Here is a 24536-nt window from a genome sequence, read left to right as displayed (position 1 = left end):
TCAAAGTATGTTACAATAACTCTAGGAGGTAGGCACTATTATCACCATTTTATAAATAAGGAAACAAAGCCATGTAGAGATTAAGTAACTTATTCAGGGTTACACAGCTAGTAAGCACCTTTCAACAAACATTTAACTTCAAAAATATTAATAATGATTGTAGCAATACTTTTATATATGTATATATACATGATAGGTAAATAGAAAAAATATGCAATTTTCAAAGTACCTTACTCTCTAAGACTATGCTTTGAGGTAAGGGATATTATTGGCTTTACTCTATTGATGAAAAAACTGAAGTTTTGAGATTAGATGACCTTTCTATAATCATGGTATGATATGATATGATATGATACTCTATGAAATGCTAATACTAATATTTAAGCATCTAGATAAAGGTTCTTAAATTTTTTTGTGTTATCAGTTTCTTTGTTACTCTGGCTCTCTTCTTAAAATAATGTTTTAAAATGAAATACATAGGACTAAATAGAAGTTAAATTATTTTGATAAATCTATGCTACATATTATATGAATTCTATAATATCATTTATAATATAAATCAGAATTTTTCTATATTATGTACATACTATACATAATGTAATTATATATTAGATATAAATATGAAAATATATTGAAATAGTTATGTATATATCTATAAATATCTATCTATCTATCTATCTATCTATATGTTTTACATAAAAAACAAATCTTTACCTGAGCATATAATTCAACCTGGAATCAGGGAGTTAATGACCTCCTGATATTCTTTTCCCTTCTACTTTATCAGTCTGTGTTTCACAGGACAAACTGTGATTTTGGTAAAGGCACTGAGTCTCAGTTTTTACATCTATAAAATGTGAAAAGTAATTTATACTACCAGCAGAGTAATTGTGAGGAAAGTGTTTTATACACCTAACATGGAAATGGTAAGCCTTATTATCAATAATATATATAATGTTATTGTATTATACATATTATAATGCATATCTCCATGTAGAATCAATATTGCATAACAAGATTTTTCCAGAGTTCTTTAGAACTTAACATTTTAGCCCAGTATTTGGTGCTTAGACATATGCAATTATTGTGGAAATTTTAAAAATATAGTAGAAAATTCAGAGCAAATCTTTGCAAATATTTTTTAAAAGAGCAAAAATAAATTAATTCACCAGCAAATACTTTCACTTTTACCCCCCCCTTCCTTCAATTTTCTTTAATGTGTGCACTTTTATTTGAATTGGTCTTAAGTCAGTGTACAAGTAAAGCTTCTCCCCTCCCCCAAGCACTGGCATCAATTTCATTGAACTCCCAGGGTAACTATAAAAAGCCTTCTTTCACATCAATATTGGGGGCTAGGTCAGGGAGAAAAAAGGACTGGACCATTATGGCTCTGACTATTATAAAAAAAAAGAGCAAGTATTAAGGCAGAAGAAATGAAAAGGATTTTATTCCTAAGGATTACATAATTTACACATAAACAAAGCTAATAATTTCCCCTTACCACACCTCCCCCATCTCCTTTGCCAAAATTTATAAAATTAGCTCCTTTTGGTAAAGCTGGGTAATCTTCAAAGACCCAAGCGACTCTCTGTACCATTAAATTATACAGTATTTGAAACAAACAAAATAAAAATCATATTCAGAGTCCTGATGATGCATTTAACAACTTTGGGTATGTCTACCTCCAACATATTTACACTGCTTGTCATCTTCACCATTCCACTATCCACCATTACTTCACCACATCAATCTTCTCTTTTTCTTTGTGCACAATTATCATGTTACACTCCTTTTACTAAAAAAAGAAAATTTTGAAAAAAGTCCACTTACAAGCATTTGTGGTAGACAATGGAAGTTCAGATTTTCCATTTTTTCATTTGTTGAGCCACATTTGTTGGAAGGTAGACAAAGATGGCAAGATGGAGCTTCCAGTTCAGTACACCCAAAGTACTTGTGCTTAGGGGGAACAATGTTTTTGATTTTCATTTTTCTAGGAGCCAAGGTTGCAGTTTCCTTCTACATTCTATCAACAATGCCTGTGTATCTGAATGTATAAGTGGACGTCAGGGTTTTGGCATTTATTGATTTTTTTTTTGCATGTCAACATCATGCTTGATGATTGAGTTGAAGAATAGTGTTATATATATCACAAGATATTAGAAGCTTCCTTAACCACCAGACAAGGAAGCTTCTGATACTGATATTTTACTAGTTGTGGAGAAGTTGTTGTTCATCTTTCATTTTTGAAGAGGATCAAGGATGTCATAGGGTGCTTCTGAATTGAGTTTAAGTGAGGCAGAGCTGTACAAAGTTGTTTGACTTAGTCTCTCTTCCAGAGTCACTGAATTCTAGAGGCAAGACAAAAATCATGGTGACTAGCAATGCCCAGCATGAAGTGAATGACCTTGGTGTCTTTGATGTATGAGCAAGCTTTAAGCACTGCACAGAGTCTGCTTAACCACTGACACATTTGCCCATACTAAGGGTTAGGGATGGGGGGGGGTACTTCCCATTCTAGTGATAGACATCCTCCAACTCACTGACGGATTTGTGGCCGTCTGCCAATGTGCTACATGCTTCAGCTTCTTGGAGCCAGAGGTGACCTTTGGACACCAAAGGGTTCAGCTAGCCCTCACATCAGAGATGACAGTCCTCCTATGTACTTCAGAGGAAGACCCACTGGAATGTTGAGTGGACTCCCTACGATGTAAAACTCTGATGGTAGGGACTTTCATTTTTGTTTTCATCTCCCACAGAGTTAGCAAAGTGTCCAATACATAGTAGGGACTGAATAAATACTTGTGGAATAATTGATTGATTGATTGATTGATTAATAAGAAAAGATTTATTGGAGGACATGAATAAGCATCATAATAAAGTAAAGAGTAGATATGGTTCTGCTCTGATGTTTGAAGCTCCATGTATCCATGAGAACATAGATCCATCAAGGTAAACTTCAAAGTTCAAGAGTCAGACCTTTCAGTTCTGCATTTTAAGCTATAGAAAGGTTTCATTCAGTTAAACTCTTAGTGACTTCCATCATCATCATCATTTGGGGAAGAATCAGGGTTAGATTTTGGTAGTTTATCTGTTTTTCCTTCCAGTTTGTAAGACTTGTGGGCCAGTCATGGGAGACTTGGATTTTCCTAGTTTCATATTTTGTTATTCAGGTGCTAGGCAATATGAAGAAATGGGAGAATTGAGGTTAAAAGTCTTAAAAAATATCCCTTGATATGAAGTTGTGAAAAGTGCTTTATAATTGGAGTCAAAGGATTAGGGCTTAGATCTTACCTCTGATACTTTATTACCTGTAATCGAATGACCTAAAATCTTGGTTCAGGGGTGGGGGGTGGGGGTGAGGGTAGGTCAGTCTCCTCATCTACAAAACGAGGGGATGGCAAATTGGCAGATGATTTCTCCCTTCCCTTTCTTGCCAGGATTTCTATGATCCTGATTTCTGCAGTATTGGAAAAGGAGTATCATATAATATCGTATAATTTCTCTTGCTGTGACTGGTTCTTTTCTATCATCCCAAAATATGAATTCTGACTTTGCAGGCAAGGGGACCCAATTTTAAATCCTAATTCTGATGCATTCCGTCCTCGAATTTTGGCTTCTGAGAGCCCTTGTAGCTCTAGATCTATGATCCTTTATTTTCCCTCCAAAGACTTTGCTAACCAGAATTAGGCAAATCTACAGTCCAAATTTTCCTACATAAATTATTCACGGAGAGTTAGCAACTGCAGAGAATTTCTTCTCCCCGCAGGGAAGACAGCCGACTCACTGCAGTGAGGACCGGGTTTTGAGCTCCTTTGGTTTTCAGTCACCAGTTAGCGCCCCTTGGAGGCTGAAGCTAGAAAAGCAAAAACAAGAGACAGCACAAACAAGTATACTTGGCAAATGCCAGATTCTACTTCCCTAGTCCTTTCTGTACACAGATAATCCTTCTTTGGATCTTGGATGATTTCAGCTTATTTTTTCTCTGCTGGGTCTCGGGATGTGAAATATCATAGAACCGCAGGAATTCAAGATGAAAGAAACCAATTAAAACATTTAATCCTTTCTTGGGTTACTTACATGGCTTCTCATCAGGGTGGATGTTCCTGGGAATTTGCTCATTTTAAATGCCTCAGGTGAAGGTGATTGAATTCTAGCCCTTCCGCCCGAAAGAAGATTCCATAATGAAATGAGATAGTGTAGAGCATGGGGGAAATTTTGGTCTGATTGCTTTTTCTTTTCTTCTTTCTTTTTCTTTTTTCTTTTAATTTAAGGGAGTGTGTAAATGCACATTTCCTCTTGTATCAAGGTTAATATAGGTAAGCTTTCACAACTTTTGGGAGACAAACTACTACAAGTATCATTATACCTATTTTATACATGAGGAAAGTGAGGTTTACAGAAGAAAAGTGAGTTGTTCCCTACACACAGCTAACAAGGGTCAGAGTTGGGATCTTAACGCAGGTTTTCTGATAGTAAATATAACTTCCTTTCCTTACACCAGAAGGAATATCAGTGGTGTGAGACACTTACTAACTGGGTGACCCTATACAAGCCACTTAACTCTGTCTCAGTTTTCTCATCTGTAAAATGAGGTGGAGAAGGAAATGGCAAACCATATAGTCTCTTTGCCAAGAATCTCCCTCCCCCCCAAAAAAGAAGGAATCAGGAAGAGTTGGACATGACTGAAAACTGCTAAATAACATTAGGAAATCCTTTGGGGTTCAGCTCTGACATACTACTGTGAGAGGAAGTAGTATGCTAAGGCTATGTATGTAATTCAACACTTCAACAGATCTGTAATTTTATAGACATGGATATGGTGTAATGGATAGAGCACTGGACTTGGAATCAAGGGTTAGGTTCATATTCTCCCTTAGTCATATACTAGTTATGTGACTGTGGGTAGGTCATTTAATCTGCCTGTGCTTCAATTTACTCACTTGTAAAATGAGAATAATCATGACACCTTTATCTGTTCATAATCTTTTATCATTCTATTTCTTCCCAAGTCTTCATCTTACTAATTGTATTCTTTGTCTTCGTAGTGACCTCTAGTTTTTCCATTCCTTAGTATTTTCCTAGGCCATTACCCCTGCTCTAGCTGGTTTCTTCTTCCTTTCTAATCTTAACCTCTCAGTGAACCAAATAAACTATAAACTATTCTTGAATTCTTTGCTTCTTTGTCCAATTGTCATTCATATTTTGCCAAATCTCAATCCTGTATCCTTCCATCTCCTGTATCATCCTTCTATTTCCTATTGAACAGAGCTGGAAGAAGTCATTGTACTGACAGGGACTGCTTCTCATTTAATAATAATGTTTGTCTTTCATTCTCAAAGAAGACTATGACATCAGGGAGTTGAATCCATGACAAGTACATGAATTGGATTTGAGTGAGGGGGCCCTGTGCTAACTTACCAGCATCACTCTTTCCTCCATAGCCTTCTGCTTCCAGAGGCCAGATAGGAATCAGAAAAACTGGAGATGGCCCTGGATAACAGGCAATCAGGCATAAGTGACTTGCCCAAGGTCATAGAGCTAGTAAATATCTGAGACTGCATTCGAACTCCTGTCCTCCTGACTCCAAGGTCAGTGCTCTATCCACTGTAGCATCTAGCTATCCATTTAAATTATCATTTCATTATACATATTTCTTAAGCCCTATTGTCTGCCACTGGAGGATGCAAAAAAAAAAATCTGTACTCTTATGGAAATTATATCCTAATGAGGGAGAAAACAAATATACAGACATATGTACATATATATGTATATATACATAACAATATATATAGAGAGAGAGCATAAAAGAAAAATTGATAAATACAAAATATGTAGAGCAGTTTGGGAGGCATGGCAACAGTGGTTGGGAATATCAGGAAAGGATTCATGAAGAAGGTAGTGCTTGTGTTTCAGTCTAATAGAAGGTAGAGATTTACTGAGGCAGGGATGAGGAGAAAGTACATTCCAGGCAGATGAGCTGGTCACTTCAAAAGTGTGGAGAAGAAAAATGGAGCCTCATAGGTGAGGAAAATCACCCACTTGGGCCAAATAACAGAAGGTGGGAGGGGAAATAATGTTTAAAGAATTTGGAAAGACAGGTGATTCCTAGAGCCACTGGAGTTGATTGAGTAAGAGTCATATGGTCTGATAAGGCATTCACATCTTTGGCAGCAGGGGACTGCAGTGGGGAGAGACTTGGGACAGAGAGAATAATTAGAAGGCTTAGCAAAAATACAAATAAGAGATGATTAGTGCCTGATTGTAGCTGTATGAGTAGAGAGAGAGAGGGGCAGCTAGGTGGTGCACTGGATGGAACACCAGCCCTGGAGTCAGGAGTACCTGAGTTCAAATTCTCAGACACTTACTAATTACCTAGCTGTGTGGCCTTGGGCAAGCCACTTAACCCTATTGCCTTGCAAAAAAAAATGAGTAGAGAGAGAGAAGGAATCCAATCTGAAAGAGGTTGTGCAGGAAGAAATAGCAAGATTTGACAATTGATTAGATATGGCAAGAAAGAGGAAGGAATTAGCAATTTTCCCAAGGTTATGAACCTTCCTAGAAGATCAGGAAACTGGAAAGTTTAGAAGAGGAGAAAGCTTTAGGGTGAAAGATAGTAAGTTTTGGACATTAGAAAAGCATGCAAAGACTTGCATGAAATAATGCTGAGTAAAATGAACAGAACCAAGAGAATATTGTACACATTAATGGCAACATTGTGAGATGGTCAACTATGATGAATGCAGCTCCTATCAGCAGTTCAAAAATCAAGGACAACCCTAAGAGACTTGTGATGGAAAATGCCATTTACTTTTGGAGGAAAAAAAACTAGAGTCTGAAAAAGCAAAGCACATTATGTTAAATTTAAAAAAAACTTAATGTTTCATATTTTTCCTTTCTTTCTGATGATTTTTTCCCCTTAGTTCTGTTTCCTATTTTACATGACTAATATGTAAATATGTTTTTTTAAATTTAAGGCCATGAGTTAAGTGACTTGCCCAAGGTCATACAGCTAGGCCATTATTAAGTGTTGTGAGGCTAGATTTGAACTCAAATCCTCCTGACTCCTGGGCTGGAGCTCTATTCACTGTACCACCTGGCTACCCCTAATATTTAAATATGTTAAATGTGAACTACAACTTTTACCAGCTTGCCACCATGGGGAAGGTGGTAGAAAAATGTAGAACTCACAAATTTGTCAATGGATGAATGTTGAAAAACTACCATTGCATGTAATTGGAAAAATAAAATAAAATTCAATTAAAAAAAGAAAGATATTGAATTGAATTTTAGACATGTTAAGTTTCAGATATTTCTGTGATATGTAGTTTGAATTAGGAGGGGAGAGGATGAGTATTAATATAGTGCCTTTTATGTGCTAAGCACTTTTTGCAGTTTTTATTTAAATTTAATCCTTATGACAACTTTGTAAAGTTGGTATTATTATTATTATTAGTAGTATTATTAGTATTATGCCCATTTATAGTTGAGGAAACTAAGACAGGTAGAGATTAAATGATTTGCTTAGGGTCATTTGGGTAGTAAGTATTTGAGGCTGGATTTTTTTGTTCAGGTCTTCCAGATTCCAAGACAGCACTTTATCCACTGAACCACAAGTTACAATAGGCAATTAGCAGTGCCCAAAAGAAGCTTAGGGAAGAGAATCAGGCTCAATTCATATTATTATTATTATTATTATTATCATTGTCATCATCTTGATTGTAGTGATGCTGATTATTTACAATGTGTTAATATTTCATAAAGCTTAAGAAAGGTGCTATAGTCATAGGACAGCTTTTGTTAAGGTGACTCACCATCTCAAAATTATTATATATTTTGTAAGATCATAATAGAATTGACTTTTGGAAGGGAACTTAGAGTGGTACAATCTCCCTCCCCGCACACACCTTTTACAGAAAAAGAATCAGGCACAGAGAAGTGAAGTTACTTGATCTAGGTCTCAAAGGTACTAAATAGGAGAGCCAGGTTTAGAGTCCATGTCCTTTACTTCAGATCCAGATATCTTATATCCTTGCAATGTTATTAGAAAAGCCCATCATGGAATAGTGCTATCCATAGAAAGTTATTGGCTAAAAGTTAATAGGTAAGCAACTGGACAGGTGCTCAAGATGCTTTGAACAGGAGGTTCTACAAAGTAATTAAGTGACAAGAAACGCTGAACAGGTCAAATTTGAGATATATAATTAATCAACAAGGATTTACTAAACATTTAATAGATGCCACCAAAGACTGTGCCACTTGTTGAAGATCCAAAGTCAAAAAAAATTATCCATATAAACAGAAAGAATGACTTCTTACATAGTTTATCACATCACCAATTCAAAAGGTATCATATGGGGAAAACATATAGTCAAGGAACACAGATGGTTAGGTTGCTTATTCTGAGATCACAAGGGTGAGTGAATACTTGCAGCCAAGGCTGTATGCATGGAAGAGGACATACTTGAAGGAAACAAGTATAACTAGTAAATATGTGTTGAATAATGTTCCTATAGTCACATCTTTTTTTTTTTAAATGTTATTCATTTTTACTAGAACATTTCTCTCCTTTGATACAATGCTTATTTCCTTACAGAGCTAGATATATCTTCTATTGGTCCAGTGATGATCTTGTACTTAAAAACTCCTTGCTTCTCTGTATACAGCTGGGATTCTCAGCTAGTCTGTTCTTTTCACTGTTCTGAAATGTGCTATATCTTCACTGCTTTCATCTTCTGGTTTTCTGCTAAATGGAACTTTATGATCTTTCCCCAAATATTAGGCTCTATTAGCTGTTTTAGCTCATGCCTCTAGGATACCTCAACACTTTTGTGAGTCAGACCTATAGCCATAATCAGTCAGTCATTAAAGTCCTTAGCCTTTTAGTCTTTGTATAAACTGTCTTTCTTCAGCCTCAACAGGTACTCTTTGAATTTAGTCTATTATTTGAATTAGAGTGAGAAAATTCTTAACTGCTTTCAACCCCTATCATACTCCTTGATACTTTGTGCAAATCACAATTTGGGAGTATTATTTAAACAAAATGGAGGAGCAGGGTAAAACTAGCAATTTATGCCCTTTTCAGTACAAAATTCATTGTTGTTTTCTACATCTGCCAAAGCAACTAGGACAGTGTTCTGCATGTAGTATGTGCTTAGAATTCTTCTAAGAATTTGTTGAATGAATGAATTGATTTATTAATGGATGAATGAATAGCTTAAATAGTAACAGCATAAGATGGACAGTGTTCCCTGGGAGGTATAAGTGCCAGTGACTGATCTTTTAAATCCCTGGGTTTATTATTTTCTAAAGATTCAAAGCAGAACCTTGATCTCAGGAATCAAGTCAAGACACGTGTTTTAGTGCTTCTTCCTTCCACCTTTTTTTTTTTTGAGACCAGTTTGGGAAACAACTGGGAGATTTGTTATATTCTGGGCAGTACTATCTATATCCTCTGATTGCTTTAGGGAATGTTTTCCTAAATGGGCTGAAGTTCTACCACCTTGGTTGGAATGTTCACTCCAAAATAAACAGAGGCAGGTGGTACTTCTCCTGACAATGCAGAAACCAAAACACCATGCAGCAAAAGTTGATCTAAGGACTTTTTATCAGTGGCATCAAATGCCACTGCACCTAAGAAGTTTTAGTGCTAATTGAGCTTCTGATCCCCAAAGGCCAAGTTCCCAAATTAAAAATGAAGGAGACAGAAAATAAACCAATAGAAAATAAATTTAACATAACTGAAATCATAACAAGTTAAATGTCAGTATGTTTATGCCTTTTTTTCTAAATTATACCATAGAACTTTCAAACTCAAAATCCTTTAACTACAAATCTAGTAGGTTTCCTACTTGTAAGTATAATGCAAATTTTAGTTTTCAAAGAACTTTTCTCATGTATTATATTATATAATCCTTTTAACAACCTCATGACTTATGTTGAACAAATGTTATTATGTCCATTTTTCAAATAAGGAAATCTGGAACTCTGAACAGAATCTATTTCTTCTGACTCCTAAATCCAGGGTTCCTCTCATCATACCACACTCCAGCTTATTCTTGTCATGGTACTAAGTAAGGTACAGAATGGTTAAGGGAATTTCCCAAGACAAAAGCAGAACTGGGATTAAAAACTATTCTCTGTATCTTATAGAATGCTAGAATCTCAAGTCTAGCTTTAAGTAGGCACATAAAACATGTAGTACCCTACTCCCTGCCATGTTCACCAATCCACAGCATTCTTGATAATTGGTGGTCAAAGCTCTAGTAAAGATCTCCTAGACCTTTTATTGGTAGTTTGCCTTTTATTGTTCTTTACACTCACTTTATCCTTATGGATAAAAATGGAGGGATGGGATGACAAAAACCTTAATTGGTTGCCAATTTGGAGGGTCACCTAAAGTTTACTACTTCAGGAATCTGTCCACGACCTTGTTACTATTGAATTATTTTAAGTGACTTGAATAAGGACATTGAAGTTATGTTCATCAAATTTGCAGATGATATAAAATTGAGAAAGCTAGTTAACATTTTGGTTGACAGAACTTGGAAGCAAAAGATCTTGGCAGGCCAGGACAAAGGTCTAATGATAATAAGAACAAATTTAAGAGGAATAAATGAAAAAGTCTATCTTAAAGTTTTTAAAAATCCAACTGGACAATTATGTAATCTGTGAACCATATCAATGTAGAAAAATAGTTCTGGGTTCATGCATACTATATTTAACCTTAGTTCTGATTTTCAAAAAAATGACCTTTCTTTATGCCCTTCCCTCAAACTAATTTGTACACAACTGAATTTGCTTCATCTCTAGCTTCTATTTCTTTGCAAGTTACCAAAGCTACCATAATTTGTAGTAAATTAGTTCAGAAATAATAGATCAGAATAATAGAAAAGGGAAGGGACTGATCCTCTGATTTCAATGGCATAGGGAACTTCCAGATAAACAGACTCCCTCTACCAATCCAAATCTGTTTCTTCTTGGCTTCTTGGTTAATTCTTGTCCTTCATTATTGAACAACAACAAAATGACATTACTCTGAGAAAAATTACAGTGTGTCTAACTGTGGCTGATCAGACCAATAGGTGCTTGGAATGCTCTACCACAGGTTTGGCACAAATAGTCTATGTGAACACCTAGGGTGGGTACTTTCTAAACTTAAGGATGTCACGTTTCCTTTGAGTTGCTTCAATTCTGCCTTCCTCATAGAATGTGGCACCTTCACTGATGAGGGCAGACCATGATGGACAGTCCTGTGCCAGGGTCTCCTATGCTGAACAATCAACTCTAAATTTCTTCATTGAGACCTTCAGCATGTCTTGGTATCACTTCTTCTGACTCCCTTGTGAGTACTTGCCCTGTTTGAGTTCTCCATAAAAATAGTTTTTTTGGGCAAGCATACCTCTGGCATTCTAACAATGTGTCCAGCCCATAGTAGTTGCACTCTCTGTAGTAATGTTGGAATGCTAGGAAGTTTAGCTCAAGAAAGTACCTCAATGTCTGGTATCTTCTTCTGCCAGGTGATATTCAGAGTCTTCCTAAGACAATTTAAATGAAAGTGACTCAGTTTTCTGACATGGCATTGGTAGACTGTTCTGGTTTCACAGGCATATTGTGGTCAGCACAATAGCTCTGTAGACCTTCAGTTTGGAAGTCAGTCTAATACCTCTTCTCTCCCATACTTTCTTTCAGAGCCTCCAAAACACTGAGCTAGCTCTGGCAGTACAAGTGTCAGCCTCATTGTCAATGTTTACCTTCTTGGAAAGAACACTGCCAAGGTAAGTGCATTTGTCCACAATTCTCAAAACTACTCCATTTGCTATAATTGATGGTTCCATGTATGGATGGTATGGTGCTGGCTGCTGGAGCACCTGTGTTTTCTTGATGTTAATTGTTAGAACAAAATGAATGCAAGCAGCAGAGGATCAACTCATACTTTGCATCTTAGTTTCAGATGCTGCATTGAGTGCACAGCCATCTACAAACAGAAGATCATGTACCAATATTCCCTCCACATTGATCTTGGCTTGTAGCCTTTTTCAGGTTGAAGAATTCGCCATCAGTGCATTAGCTGATCTTGTGGCCATGTTCATTCTCAGTGAAGGTGTTTGATAACATGGCTGAAAACATGCTAAAATGTATGGGAGCAAGGACATATTCTTGTTTCACTCCATTGGTGTCTGGGAAATCTTGAGAGCATTGTCCACTATCCAGAACCCAGGCATACACGCCATCATGGAATTGACATACAATACTAATAAACTTCTCTGGCCAAACAAATCTTGATAATTTTCCATAAACCCTCTCAATTGATAGTATCAAAGGCCTTGGTCAGATATACAAATCTGTTCTATTCTTGGCATTTTTCTTGGAGCCATTGAGCAGTAAACACCATATCGACTGTTCCTCTAATCTTTCTGGAGTCACACTGACTCTCAGGAAGGTGACCAACTTCCAGATGAAGGATCAACCTATTGAAAAGGACTCTGGAAAGAATCTTACTAGAAATGACTAAAAGGAATCAAAATTAATATAGTCAGCATTCTTGAATGCCTATCAAAAAGAGTGAGATTGCCACTTGCAGGAAAACGCCATACCACCATCATCAATGCCTATGCTCCCACCATGACAAACACTACCTGAAGACAATTACCATTAATGTATCCAAATTAGTACAAGCTTATAGTTCTGGGTGACTTTAACGATAGAGTAGGCTCAGATTACCAGTCTTGGCAGGTAGTCCTTGGGAGGAATGGAGTTGGAAAAAGCAACAGCAATGTTGCCTTCTACTGAAGACTTGTGCATCTTATTACCTCATCACAAACACTGTCTTCCATTTAACTAAATGCAATAAAATTTCCTGGTTGTACCCTTGTAGTAAACATTGGCATTTATTAGACTATGTGTTTTTAAGGAGAAGAGACAGGATGTGAGTGACAAAGGCATTGTGTGATGTAGAATGCTGGACTAATCACAGACTCATCCTCTCTAAGCTAAATATTCATGTTTAACCAAAGCAGCGGCCCCAAGGCAAAATGAATACTAGAAGAATTAATGTTGAGAGATTAGAGTATTTCTCTGAGTGGGAACAATTTGTTGCTAATGTGGAGGGAAAACCGAGCCAACACACAGCTAGTGACAGTGCAAGCAGAAAAGGAGTGGGCAGCTTTCAGAGATCTGGTGTACAGCACTGCATTTACTCATTTGGGTCAGAATACTCACAAACACCAAGATTGGTTTGTTGAAAATGATGGGGGAAACACAGAAGCTGCTAAATGAAAAAGTGAGAACTCTACAGGATTTACCAGAATGATAGTTCATCCATTTTGAAGAAGGCAGCATTAATTCCATCAAAAGTAAAGTCCAAACAAGCTTAGGGAGATGCAGGACTCTTGGCTCAGTAAGAAGGCAGATGAAATTCAATTTTATGTAGCCAATAACAAAACAAAATGCTTTTATGATGCCCTGAAGGCTATTTATGGGCCAAAGACATATGGTGCATCTCAACTACTCCATGCTGATCAATCCATGTTGATTAACAACAGGGACATGATCCTAGAGATATGGGCTAAACACTTTCATAGTGTTCGTAACAGATCATCATCAATCAATACAGAAGTCAATGATTACCTTAAGTTGGAGTAAATCAGTCCCTAGCTGAAGTTCCCAACTGAAGAATAAATTTTGAATACCATTAGGCTCCTTTCAAGTGGTAAAGCACCTAGTGCTGATTTTATTCCAGCTGAGATCTATAAGATGGGGGGTCCATTGCTCATCCCAAAACTGACTGAAATTTTCCAGGTTATATGGTATCCCCCCAAGAATTCAAGGATGCCTCCATTAGAAATCTCTATAAAAGTAAAGGGAATAGATTCAGGGATATTTCTCTTGACTTCTTAAAATATTGGCGAATCATCTAGAGGACTGAGATAGTAAGTTTCTTGCCCAGTGTCATACAATCAAGGGCTTAAATCCATTTATTTTGGATCCAGCATTAGTTCTCTATTTCCTATGCAATAACTGCTTCTCTAATAATAACAGCAAAGATAGCTATACATACATATATATATATATATATATATATATGCACATATACATACATGTATTTTTAATATATACATTGTGTGTGTGTGTGTGTGTGTGTGTTTGTCCAGGTTCTGGATAGTAGATAATGCTCTCATGATTTCTCAGTCACCAATGGAGTAAAAAAAAGACTTTGTTCTTGCTCCTATGCTTTTTATCATGATGTTTTCAGTCATTATCACATGCCTTCATGGAGGTCAGCTACTGTATTGTGGATATATTCTTCATCTTGAAAAGGATATAAATCAAGGCCAAAGTGGGAGGGAGTGTTAGTACAAAATTTTCTGTTTGTGCATTCAATACTCCCTCTAAAGCTGAGATGCAATAAAGTATGGACTGATTCTCTATTGTTTGTGCTAACTATGGTCTAACAATTAATACCAAGAAAATACAATTGCTCCATCAGTCAACACTACTTCGTCTATATGTGGAACCATCATTTACAGTAAATGGACAAGTTCATTTATCCTGATAGTATACTTTTCAGGGAGGTATACACTGATAAGGAGGTTGTCACAAGCATTACTAGAGTTAGCTCCATATTTGGGAGGCTCTGAAAGAAAGCGTGAGAGAGGAGATATTAGACTGACTTTCAAACTGAGGGTCTACAGAGCTGTTGTGCTGACCTCATTGCTCTATGCCTGTGAAACTTGAACAATCTACCAGTGTCAAGCCAGGAAACAGAGCTGATTACATTTAATTTGTCTTAGGAAAATTCTGAAGATTACCTGGAAGGATAAGATGCCAGATACTGAGGACCTTTCTTGAGATAAATTGCCTAACATTCATATGTAACTGCAAAGAGCTCAACTATCATGGATTGGTTATATTGTTCAAATGCCAGGCGTACATTTACCAAAAAGACTATGGAGAACTCAAACAGCAAGCACTCACAGATGAGTAAGAAGAAGCAATACATTGCAAAGGGACACTTTGAAGGTCTCTCTTTAAGAACATTGGATTGTGCAGCATGGGAGAGTGTGGCACAGGTCTGGCCATGGCATACCCTTATCAGAGGGTATTGTGCTCTATGAGCAAGGCAGAATGGAAGCAGCTCAGCAGAAACCTGAGAAGTTTAGAGTAGCCACCTCAGGTGTTCACATGGACAATTTGTGCCAGGCTTGTGGTAGAGCCTTCTGAGCTTGTATTGGTCTGATCTGTCACTGTCAGATATACTGTGCCTCTTCAACATAGTGATGTCAATTTGATCTTCTTTGATAGCAAAGGACAGGAACCAAAAATCAAAGAAACTCTATAAAGTGGAGGGAGAAAAAAAGGACACATTCAATCAATCTTTTCTTTTTTTCTTTTTCTTTTGGTTTTTGGAAGACAATGGATTAAATGACTTGCCCAAGGTCACATAGCTAGGTAATTTATTAAGTGTCTGAGGTTAGATTTGTTCTTGGGTCCTCCTGACTTGGCCAGTACTCTAACCACTGCTCCACTTAGCTGCTTCAATCAAAATTTTCTAAATAGGAAAAATTCTCTCTCTCTTTGTATACATACATACATACACACATACATATATATATACACACATATGTATGTATGCATATATATATATATATATATGAATATATACACACATAATTTGAACCCTAAGAGTTAGTTGCTCTTTATATTAACAAGTTTACTGATGAGGAAACTGAGACTCAGAAATGTTAAGTATCTTTCCCATGGACTCACAGATTTTAAGTGTTGAGGTAAAATTTGAATCCCATTTTCTCCTGATTCTCAACTTCTCTATCTATTATATACTATATTGCAATATAGTGATTAAAAAGATAAACTTCAATGAAAGATTTACATAAATTATAAAACATTATACCAACATAAGTGATTTGATAATGAGGAAATTAAGAGGATCCTAGGGAAAAAAGTGGCATTATTGAGATAGTATCTAGAGAGCTAATAATCCAGGATAAATGTAATTCATTAGACATCTGTTTTTCAGAATCTTTAAACATGCATCTTGGTCCATCCTCTTCCAGTCTTATTTAATTCAACATTCATTCATTCATTTACAATTTATGAATAAAACAAGTATTTCCATAACATAGTACAATAGAAAAGATGTTTGTAGAAGAAACTGCAAATCTATTATGCACAACTTGCTATTCCTTTCAAATATAAAACAAAATTATCATGTAAATTTCTTTAAAAAATACCTAGCATGTGCTAGGTGTTCCCAAAAGCTTTAATTATGCTTGGGAAAGCTAACATAACTATCAAGTAAATATATAACATACAAAGTCATGCAAAATAGTTTCAAGTTAACATTATACTTATTATAGTCTCCCTGGACAACCCTTCCCCCACCAGTAACTTTATATATATAGCCAGTATGAAGTAACAGTATCAGTAAGATTGTCAAGTTGAACCTAGAAGTCACATACAATCTGATTAAAGGGTATAATTTACAAGTTATATCATATATTAATCCAAAAAAATCACATGCTAGGAATATGTGCTGAATCAAGGGAAGCCATTTAGGTTTTGCTTTTAGGGAATTTGGTCTTATGATATGTAAATCTTACATAAATTCCAGACTTCTACAATAAGACCACAGAGCACCTAAGGGTATAGATAATTTTGAGATGACAGGAGCATGTTTCCTTTCAATTTTACTGACAACTTTGAGATGATTTAGTTATATTAATAAATTAACCCCAGGGTGGCACAGATAAAAGAGTTAGCCAGTGCCCACCAAAACTTCAGACTCATGGCCCCTGAGCAGTTTTCCATCTCCATCTGGATCTATATTGCTGAGGGCTCCCAGTTCTAATTCATCATTACGTGAGTAGTTATCTATGCTTCTTCCCCTCCCTATCCTTTTCCCTCTACTGCTACACCATCTTTATCTGGATTCCTTTTTTCCATGTCTCTGTACTTGCTATGCTTATTCACTCCTACAATCTCCTTGCTTTATTAAACTGTAATTATAGCCTCACCTCCCCCAGCCATCATGGTCTTTCTCAGGGAAAGTAGTACCTGAATTGTACTTTGAAGAGAGCTAGGGATTGTGGGAAAGTCAGAGGTGAGAAGGGAGATCTAGACAAAGAAGCAATCTGAGCAAAGACATAGAGGAAGGGATAGAATGCTCAATACTCAGGAATAATGAGCAGGTCAGCTTGAATAAAGTAGAGAGTGTATGCAGGGTAGTAATATGCAATGAGATTCAAAATGCAAGTGGGAACCTTTAGATTCCCATTGCCTAGCCTCTTCCCTTGCTTCTTTTCCTCATATCCTCTTTAGAAGGTTGAAATCAGCTGTCAGGAGTGGGCATGCTCAAGAAGGCAACCAGAAGCTATGGTTGCCAAGCCAGAGAAACCAGGGCAATTGCTCCCTTATGTTGGCTTCCTTATGCAAACAAGAACTGCCCAAAGTATCAGAGACAGATCCCTTTGCAAGTGAAAATGAACTCAACTTTTTTTCCTGAAACATCTTATTAGGATACAGATGCGTGTAAGGAAATGTATAAATAGATTCCCCACCCCCACCCCAAAACAGTGGTACCCTGTTAGTTTGGGTCCAGTCATGATATAGTCTTAAATCTTTACACCTATCAGCATTTGAATTGCCTGCCAATTTGCACCCAGGGGATTGGTCAAAGGAACACAGGCTTCTTGAGATGGTCAGAAATCAAGATCATACATTTCTTAAGTCATCTCAATTGAGGGTCTTCACATTTTAATTCTGCTAGACAGTTGCTCAGTCCTTGATTCCATTTTTCCTATTTAGAAAAGATTGATTAAATATATTTTTCCCTTCACTTTATAGGTTAATTCTTTGATATCATTGAAGCATCAAAGTATGGAAGAGATGATGCATGAGGTTCAAAATGAAAAGGCATAAGCATTGAATTCATTACCAACTTTTCACCAGGACTACCTTGTGCAAGACATAAGGTTGAACACATGTGTTTCCTTGGAAAGAACATTAAATTAGAAGCATAGGAAAACTGGGTTCTAATTCTGTATGTGATACTCACTTGCTTTGTTGATCTTGGAGAAGTCATGTGACTTCTTCTGGGTCTCAGTTTCTACATTTTACAAATAGGAACATTAACATATTCCCTTCCTACCTCCAGGATTATGGTGTAAGGGAAGGAGAGATAGAAGATAATAGCTTAAGGGAATGATAGGGTCATCCTAGGTCATTTATTTAAGGATGAGAGACTTGTGGTAGGGGGAGAAGGTTGTAGGCTTATGGAAAGAATCATTAGATTCAATCAGCAAGCATATAAAGCTTCAACTATGTTTAAGGCACCAATTCCTGATTTTAGGGAATTTATAGCCCAACAGAGGAAATAACATGTACATTTACAGATAAGTACAAAATATATACAAAATAATTGCAAAGAAATTTTGAGGGAGAAGCATCAGTGGATAAGAGAATCAGGAAAGTCTTCATTTAAAAGTTGGAATTTGAATTGATTTTTGAAGGAAATTATGGATTCCAAGAAACAGAAAGAAGCAAATAATGGATTCTAGGCAACCATTGCAGACATAGAGATAAGAGATAGATTTTCATTTATGAGCCAGTTTGGATCATAGAACATGCAAAAAGGAGAAATGTATAGTAAGTCTAGAAAGGTAGCTAGGGTCAGATTGATTTTATGTGAAAAATGGAAGTTCCTATTTGATCCTACAGGTAATGGGGAACTATTGGGATTGATTGAGTAGGGGAAGAGCATAACTTAGACTTGTGCTTTAGGAAAATGATGTTGGCAATTGTGTTGTGGATGGAGTGAAAGGGGAAGAAACAAAGCAGAGGGATCAGTTAGGAAACTTTTGCAACAGTCCAGGTGAAGTGGGACAAAGAATTGAACTCTGGTTCTGGCTCTGTGATGAGAGAAAAGGGTAGATTATTAAAATATCATGGAGGTAGGTATGGAAATATATGGCAAATAATTAAATACATGGAGTGAGAGAAAGTATGAGGTTATGAAAGACAATGAGGATGTGAATCTGGGTAGCTAGAAGGAGGGTGCTGTCCTTGACAAAAATAGAACAGTTTTGAGGGGGAAAAGATAATAATATATTTTGGACATGTTGAGTTTGACATATTTTTATACAAATAGTTTAAAATGTCCAGGAGAAAGTTGTGATGTGGGATTGGAATTCAGGTCAAAGACCATGGTTAAATAAATATATAAGAGAATCAGCTTAATAGAGATTAAAACCCTCTAATAAATAAATAAAATCAAAGGAGTTGATGAGATTATCAAGTGGGAAAGTATACATTGAAAAAAAACCCATAGAGCTGTAGAGAACAAAATTTTGGGAGCAAAATACTGAAGAAGATCCAGCAAACAGTATTGATAAAGAACAGTCAGAGTGGTAGAAAAATAAAGAGAATAATGTCACAGAAACCCAGGAAAGAGAAAATATTCAGAAAAAGAGGTTGGTCAAAAGTATCAAAAATTGCAATAGAATCAAGTTGTATGAGGACTGAGAAAAAAAAGTCTTTGGATTTGGCAATCAAGAAATCATTATTAAATTTGAAGGGAATAGCTTTAATTGATTGATAAGTTTGGAAGGCATATTGCAAAAACCTGAGAAGTGGGTGAGAAGAGAGAAGATGAGTCAGTTTTTTCCCAGATTATGGTGTAAGGGAAGAAGAGATAGAAGATGACAGCTTAAGGGAACGATAGGGTCATCCTAGGTCATTTTTTTTTTAAGGATGAGAGACTTGTGGGGGGGAGGTTGTAAGCTTATGGAAAGAATCAATAGATAAGATCAAATAGGTTATATGTGGGAGTTCCTTGGAACATAAAATCCATTGTACCCATGTGAAGTATTATTATTATTATTATTATTATTATTGTTATTATTATGGAGGAAACATAAGGAAATAGACAGAATGCCAGAAATGGTCTAAGGAGAACCTAGGTTACATCATACCACAGTTACTGACCTACATAACCAGGAGGCCAGGCACAACTTTTCAGAATTTCGGTTTCCGCAGATGTACTCTGGGGAAGAGAATACCTACTATGATCCAGACACTGTGTTAAATACTTTACAGATATCTCATTTAAACCCACAACAACTATGGGAAGAATTATTTCCATTTTACCATCGAGGAAACTGAACCTGATTGAGGTTCAAAGGGCCAGGGTCACAGAGCTACCAAGGCCAGATTTAAACTTAAATCCTCCTGACTCCAAGCCCAGTATTTAATCCTCTGGGCCACTTAGCTTTCTTCAAATATCTGTAGTGTTAGCTTTATAGAGTTAATGTAACATTCAAATGTAAAATACTTTGCTGACTTTAAAGCATTTTATAAAAATCAATTATTAAGATTATGTTGGTATATAGCTCTAAAGGACCTTACTCTTCAATTAGGAAGAAAAGACATATACACATAAAAGATAATTAGCAATATGAGATGCTATATGGCAAGTATCAAATGACCTGCAGAGATACAAATGTTATGAATTTAGAATTAAGGGGTTTTTTCCTTTTGTTGTGGGGCAATCAGGATAAAGTCACTAGCTCAGGGTCACAAGTAGTGTCAAGTGTCTGAGATTGGATTTGAACTCAGGTCATCTTGACTCCAGAATCAGTGTTTTTTTTTTTCCCACTGTGCCACCTAGCTGCCTCAGAGTTACAGATTATTAGTTCAAAGAAAGTATTTTAAAAGTTATTTTGAGGGGCTGGAGAGGATGATAAACCAGACCAAATTCAAAGTTTCCTAGGAAGGTATAAAATGAATCCTGGAGTTGATTTTCTCTCTGCAGTCTTCCTAGTGCTGACCTAGTATGCCACATAATCATGAATTGTGCTTACATAACCTGGTCCATCTTGGCATCCTGTAGTCAGTGATGACAGAGCTGGGAAGGAAAGAGAACATAACAGCCTCATCCTTAGAGTTGGGGAAACTGAAATCCACTGGATTGCTCAAGGTCACCAGTTAGCCAAACTGGGAATAGAGAAATGGAGCTCCTTATTCCTTATGGACAGTTGACTGTGTTAATTCAAATTTAGTCCAAATGCATTTAAAGTTTAAGTAGAACTCTGTGGGTGCATAGAGAAGAGAGGGAAATATTGCTCTATTGAAGCAAAAGTAGAATGTCATTAGGGATATTTGATGCTTTTAAGATTTCAAGTGTTTATTTTGTTTTTTATCCCCTTGGTTTTCACATTAGATTAAATGTTATCTGACAGGCTTCCTTTTCCCAGGCCTGGCCAAAAATGTTTTCCCCTGCAGATCTTTAGCCACAGAGAGAAGCAGTCCTGAATCAAAACCACAGGACAAAATGACAGAAAATCCAGATGTGAGTTGCCTGAAATGACTCCCCAGTGATATGACCACCACAGCCAGCATGAAAGGAGGAGAAAAATAGAATTCACAGAGACATCCTAGGAATTAGGCATCTAAACAAGGCCAAGGGCACACACAAACAAGGAAGAGAAGAATCCTAAGTGTGAGAACCCAAATTGCAGCAATGAGGACTTTTTAGTATTCTGAACATGATTCCAGACCCTGCTGATGTTTGGGTATGGAGAAAATCCGCCTTTGCGGGGCAAAGTAAACCTTTGGCCATGTTTTTTTTTTTAATAACTTGGGCAAGAAAATGGTCAGTTATTTTGTTAACCACATAGCTAAAACTCTACAGAGAGGGAAAACATAGGAAATATTATTATTATTATTATTGTTATTTCAAAATGACAGTTACTGTACCCATTATTAGAGTTATTTTTTGGTCTAAAGCTGTAATTTCACTGATATCCACATTCTCCCTTAGGAAAAATCTCTAATGATGCAGATCAGCAAATGTTTTGCAAATTATCATCTTAGAGAAGTTCCCAAGAGCTTTGAGAAATTAATAGTCTTCTTAGGGTTACATAGATAATGTATATGAAAGAAGGGACTTGAACCAAGAAGCTCTTTCAGACTCAGAAGCCTGGCTCTCCAACCACTATTCAGTGCCGCCTCTTGTACCTTTCATTACTGTGTATCAAAAAATAGAAAATGATAGAGTTATTATCATCAATTATCTGCTTGCCCAAATATAGGAACTAGAGAGCAAAAGAAAAGATTGTAACAATTACTTTGGCTTCACTCTGAGGAAAAATACTGTGCTTACATGACCTCCTAAGGGTTCTAGGCTTAGTCCTGAGGGATTGGGATTATCTTCTAATGCCATTAGCTCAAGTCCCTTCTTTCACTGTATTTCCTTTCTTTTCTCATTGTTAAATGAAAAGGATTAAACCTCTTAGTTTCAGTGAGCCAATTAAAAGCAGCAACTGTTTCGTCCAGGGACAGAAGCAATGGCTGAGACAGGCGCTTTCCATGACATGCTGACTCCAGGTGAGAGACATTCCAAGGCTTTTTCCCACCTTCAAGACCCTAAGCAGCCAATCTGCATTCTCCAGTTTCAGCAACTATGGAAAAGAGTACACTCCGAGCCATCAGTGTCCTTAGAAGTTACTCTAGTTCTTGGCTTACTAGTCAATTAAAGATGCTCCTCTTTTTTTCATGGTTGAGACTGGAATAAAATCAGAACTTTCAGGAAGCAAGACTGTTAGACTCTTCCAAGGGGAGGACTGTATGGGCCAGACCTGCTGCTGCCTGCTCATCACCAGGCCTATGTCATATCTGGATCAGGCATCTTGGTTGGATCTAGATTTCAAGATCCTTGAGAAGAATTTTAGGTCTAGAACTTTCTCAGTGGTAGTCCATTCTAAAGTCTTCGATTTATACTCAGAACCATAAGGATATAGCCTTTCACTTCCTTCTCATGGGCAACCAGGGAGCACTGATGTCAGCTGAAAGTGATGAACCTAAGAAGGATTTTTTTTTGATGGGTAGGAAGGATGTGAAAAAGCTTCAAAATGGGCAAAGATCTAAGGATGAAATTTTGCTAAAAGGCCTTATTCCTGAGAAAACTGAGTTTAATACTTTTTTAAAAAATAAAGAAATATTAAGATAATTTTTTTTAGGTTTTTTTTTGCAAGGCAAATGGGGTTGAGTGACTTGCCCAAGGCCACACAACTAGGTAATCATTAAATGTCTGAGACCGGATTTGAACCCAGGAACTCCTGACTCCAAGGTCAGTGCTTTATCCACTACTCCACCTAGTGGCCCGGAGAGAATTTTTAAGAACAGACTTTAACTGGTAGCCCAACTAAGAGGAGGAAATTGAAAAGTCGGCAGTTGTAATGGTTATAGTTGATTTTAGTGATACTCTTTCTCACTAATGATACATATTAATTGTTTATGTCTTTGTTTTTGCTATTTGTTATGCTATCATTAAATCATGTAGTCAGTAACTTTATTAAGCCTAGGATATTAGGAAGTTGGATATATAAAGGAAAGAGTACAATTATAAAGGAATGGGGCTAGTTAACCCAAGATGATGTGCCTGTCTGTTGCTAAATTAGTAAAATCATAGAATTAAATTTCTGTGTTATGTAAATGAATGCATCAGTACTAAGATTTATTGACTACTTTGTATTGTCTACTTTATCTACTTTTTTGATTTCAAAGATCTAATGATTGTTTTATTTTACCTGTATAAGGATGGGGCAGAGCTTTTTTGAAAGAACAAATGAGAATTCAGTGGAAAGTTTGTGAGTGTATTTCTTTAAGACATCAAAGCTTCAAGACAATTGACGTGGATCTAGCTATTTCTAGGGGATATAATGGCAGTTGAAAGGACAAATGAAAAGTAGTATATATGTTTATGCCCACAGTCAGAAGAGCATAGTGGGAATCAAAAACTATGTGGGAGACATAGCTTTGACTTCATGATGGGGAAGAGATACATTTTTCCAATCTAGAGCTGAGGATTAGAGAACTTTCTGTAAAGATGGAAAGTCAGGGTAAATAAGTCTATTTTGAATGACTGATTTATTTCAGTCAGGTGTGCTGTAGGTCTTTCTCATCAGTTTTAATAGTTTTCCCACAGAGGCAGTAGATTCCGCTAGTGTATCTTTTAGAAGTAATGAGATGCTGGGAAATGACAATTTTAACAATCTTTCTATGAGGAGTCTGTAAGGAGACAGAGTTTAACTGTCACTCTGGAGAGACTCGAATTGGATACCTGAAGAAAGGATAGAAGAAATTCAATAAGAAATCATTTCCCGAGAAAACTAAATTTAACCTTTTTCTTATAAAAAAGAGCATGAAGAGAATTTTTGAGAACAGACTTTTGTATCCTAAGACAACTTATTCTTACTAGTGATACATTTTAAGTAATTTTTTTGTGTCTTTGTTTTTGTTATTTTTTTTATGCTATCAATTTTTTTTTAGGTTTTTGCAAGGCAAATGGGGTTAAGTGGCTTGCCCAAGGCCACACAGCTAGGTAATTATTAAGTGTCTGAGACTGTATTTGCACCCAGGTACTCCTGACTCTAGGGCCGGTGCTTTATCCATTATGCCACCTAGCCACCCTATGCTATCAATTTTAATGTTTATTTAAGCCTAGAATATTAGGAAGCAAGATA

General features: G+C 36.5%; 1 protein-coding gene across 3 annotated transcripts in view; it reads left to right on the top strand.

The window, feature by feature from the left end:
- The window catches only part of ADGRF1 (adhesion G protein-coupled receptor F1), a 344581-nt gene that overhangs the window by 190364 nt on the left and 129681 nt on the right, over positions 1-24536 (top strand). For all 3 annotated transcript variants that reach the window (XM_074237130.1, XM_074237129.1, XM_074237132.1), the window contains one exon: positions 11689-11774. The gene's annotated coding sequence lies outside the window, so the exon portion shown is untranslated. The remainder of the gene's footprint in view (positions 1-11688; positions 11775-24536) is intronic.

This window comes from Macrotis lagotis, chromosome 5 (genome assembly GCF_037893015.1).
Source record: "Macrotis lagotis isolate mMagLag1 chromosome 5, bilby.v1.9.chrom.fasta, whole genome shotgun sequence".
In the NCBI taxonomy this organism is placed as follows: Eukaryota; Metazoa; Chordata; class Mammalia; order Peramelemorphia; family Peramelidae; genus Macrotis; species Macrotis lagotis.
Note: the sequence above shows the minus strand (reverse complement) of the source record. Positions and strands in the feature narration are given on the sequence as shown.